Consider the following 4,101-nt stretch of genomic DNA (forward strand, 5'->3'; position numbering starts at 1 on the left):
CAATTTGATTATTTTCGGTTAAATTTTCATCACAATTTTCGAAATAACAATCAAAAATGTTATCATGTTGAAATAAAACAAATGTTTTGTAAGAGTTGTCAAAAATAATTAAATTTATTCGTTTAATGTGCTTTTCTTTATTAAAAGTCACGCAACTTTTACAAAGTTCTTTAGGCTGAAATGAAACAGTTTTACCAAAACAATAATCATTAATGACATCTATGTTTTTTGTTACAAGTTTAACAAAATCATTGCTTCTGTAACTTATGTCTGAAATATTAAGAAATTCAAATTTTTCAGAAAACTGCTCAGTTAAAAAACTAAAATTATGTTTTATAGGCACATTAGTGGCAAAGTAAATATCACAAAAACTATAACTAAAACTTAGTCTTACGCGTTTTACAGTATCAAAGTCAATATGAGAACAAGAACATAAACCAGTCAATATTTCGAATCTTCTTTTAAGTTTTTTAAGATCTTCTGGAAACTTATAGACGCCATATAGGTTCGTATTCTTAAATCTACACAAAGCAACCTTTGTGAAAGTTGGGTCTATCATGAACAGAGCTTGAAAAATGCGTCTTTTTGATGTAGACCTATTAGTGATAAAATATTTAAGTACTAGAAGTTACTAAAAGTAACTCATTTTAAATGATAACTTTGTTTTACTGTGATCACTAATATATGCTTATTAGGTTGTTAGCTCACCGTACAATACTGCTTAAATTAATCGACCCTAAGTCTTTGTCTAGTAACAAAAAAATAAACTTACTTTTTAGCAAAATCTTCATAACTTCTTATTCCAAGTTCCGCCATAAATTCCGAACCTTGTTTTATCATTTCTCGAAAGAATTCATCTCTTTTATTTACTTTATTCCAAATTAACACTTCGTCATGAGGTAATTGCCAAGTATATTTGTAATTTTTAGTTTTAATTAAATGGTTTCTCAAATCACCAGCATCTTTTATTTCATGCAAGTAATCTTGCATGTATTTCCTCCATAAATATTTATAAGGAGGCTCGTAAGTCTCCTCCATTTATTTTATCTTAGATAATTTTATTCTGGTAAAAAAATTCATTGTTTAAAACTAACTGTTTTAAAATCGAGCAAATTGTTAACATTTGTAATTTATTCATTCATCTTATATTTTAGAAACTATTCTTATTAAACTATTTAACTAAACTTTAAAATTAGTTAATATCAACTGAATTTTAAAACTACACATAATTTTAATTATTTATTTTAGTAAACTAATTACAACTTGATGCATAGTTAATAGATTGAACTTAATTATTAAATAGTAAATTTCTAAAGATACCCTGAGTCATACTTAATAATTTAGGTTATCTGAAAAAAATAGTAGTCTTTAGCAAGCAAAAAGATTTTATTTCCAATCCTTGAATGAAGTCTATGTAGATTTTGATAATACTATTCTTACACTAGTTTTAAAACGTTTTCAAATAAACACGGACAATTTTTTATTAAAATTAAATTTATAATTTAAAAGTTTGTAAAAGTATACAGGTTAAAAACCCATGTATGAAAAAAATAATAAAAATACAACTTGACTTACTATTACAAATTATTTTTTGTTTTGAAGTTAAATTATAAATGTAGTTATTTTTCATATTGAGTTTTTTTTTTCATAAAGCAATACTAACAGCTACGAATCTAAATTATTTTTTATGTTAACACAATATTTAAAAGTATTTAAGAAAACTTAGCTTATTACATTAAAAAAAAAGTGATTTTTATCACAAGCCATAATTAAAATATTTAAGTTATACTTTTGTTTCTAAATTTCTTTGCGAACATTTTAGTATAACATTTTAATTGATAATCTTTTTGTTGTATTAAAATATAATTAAAAAAATAAAAACTATAAAATCAATTTCAAATAAATAATCAAAGACTGCTTGTAATGAATAATTTTAACAAGTGTTTAGTTTCATAACAAATTCTTTAGAACTAAAACAAAACTTAAACTGTTTAAATAAACATTTAACAGTTACTTAGATGTCTATCTTTTTTGTTTACACTTATTTTAAATAGCATATTTTAAAACATAACAATATACTTGTTTTACTTACTTAACCTGTATGAATCAAATAACTTCCGATTTCTAAACTATCTTTTTTATAAAACTAACTTGTTTTGAATCAGTTACATACTGAAAAGAACAAATTTAGATTAATCATTTACAATTTTTAAAATAGGCTTTAGCTAGTACAAAAACACAAAAAACCTTCAATTGAAGTTCAACAACAAAATGTATTAATTATTAATGTTGCTATGAGACATTTGATAATTTTAATACCTGTTGTTATACATCTTCCTTTATTATTTGTGTAACAAGTGGTAATAAAATTCCATTGTTTGAAGTGAAATATGACGTAAAAAAAAGTTCACCAACTTTAGTTTCGTTTTCTCGTCAAAATTCGTTTAAGGTGAACATATGATACTTTTTGGTTTCTTAGAATTATATTTTTTTTATTAAGCATTATAATTTAATAAATGCTTATAAAGTTTTATACTTCGTTTATAAATAACCATTTGAAAAATAAATATCAAGTTTTTAAAAAGAACTTTATATCTTCTAAGTCAAACTTTTTGTAAGATTTTATTAGTTTGATTTATGATATTTCAACTACTAAGAAAAAAAAAATAAAACCAATAATTAATTTTTAGTAACACTAGCTATGATTGAAAGACAATTGAAAAAAAGATTATATTCTAAAACGAAACAGATCTTTCGTCTATTTAAACTTTTTGAATTCTTCTTATTTGAATAAAATGTACTTAATTGCGTAAATATAAGTTAGTGAATTTTAAGTATATACTTTGTACGTTAAATGTCTTTTACAGAAGTTTTATATATGAGTATGTGGTTTAAACAGATCGAACAAAAGAATCAATTGTAGTTGTTGATATATATTGAAAAGTTAATACGGTTACTAAGTTTCACCGCGAATGGATAATTGTATAATTAATAAAAATTAAAAAGTTTAAAATCCCCAAAATAGTGAATATAATAAAGTTGAGTAAAAACTTAGTTAAACATAACCGATGTAATTTTATTTGTTGAAACTAATTAAAAAACATTTTCCAAAAAAAAGTTTTTCAAACTATTTTTAAATGATGATAGTATCACTAAAACAATAAAACTGTCCAGATTTTTTAAACAATAACTATTTTAATAAAAACTTAATAATTAGAGTACTTGTTTTGTTCCATTTAAAAATAAAAGCATTATAGCGCACCACAGCTGTTAAAAATATTTCTAAAATTTAAAACAGATTTTAAAAATTAATTGCATTATCACTTATATGTTGTTTAAAACACTTGATTAATGATGAAAAGAAAACAAAAGAAATTTTGAAATAAAAATTACCTGATTATCGAGGTACAGCTTCGTGTAATCTAATATTAATATAAACACGTTTATTTGAAGAACAATATATTTATTGTTTTTAATACTTAGTACTTTGACTATTATTAATACAAATATGCCACTTTTACCAACAAAGTAACAATATTTTTAAAGTTTACGGCTGCTAGTTTAATTACAAATATATATATACATTTATATATAATTATATATTTATGTAATTATATAAAAACTATAATTTATACAGCTGTTTCACACATGAAATGTAAAATTTCATGTGATCGTCAGTAAGTTACAGTTTATTATAATAGTCAACAGAAATTTCTACTTTAAAATTTTCATAATAATTGTGACGTAGTAATGGTACAATTTGTTGTACGATTAGCTGAATTTGAAATAATACGCTGTGAATGTTAATTTATGCTTTTTAGGAAAGTTTAGAAAGGTTATTTTGGAAAAATGTTTTAAGCTATTAGAAAAAATTGTGTTGCACAAATAATTTCAGAAGTAAAATAATAGCTCACAACAACAAAATATTAAACAAAAGCAATATAGACGATAAAAGCACCATAAAAGATAAACTTTGTAATAGCCGTAAAAAACCTTGCCCTTCAAATAACGAATGTCTAGTGTCAAATTTAATTTATAAAGCAACAGTAACATCAAATAAAACAACAAAGCAGTATATAGGATCCATAGGAAATACCTTTA

The sequence above is a fragment of the Thalia democratica genome, chromosome 3, assembly GCF_965202585.1.
Source record: "Thalia democratica chromosome 3, ktThaDemo2.hap1.1, whole genome shotgun sequence".
In the NCBI taxonomy this organism is placed as follows: Eukaryota; Metazoa; Chordata; class Thaliacea; order Salpida; family Salpidae; genus Thalia; species Thalia democratica.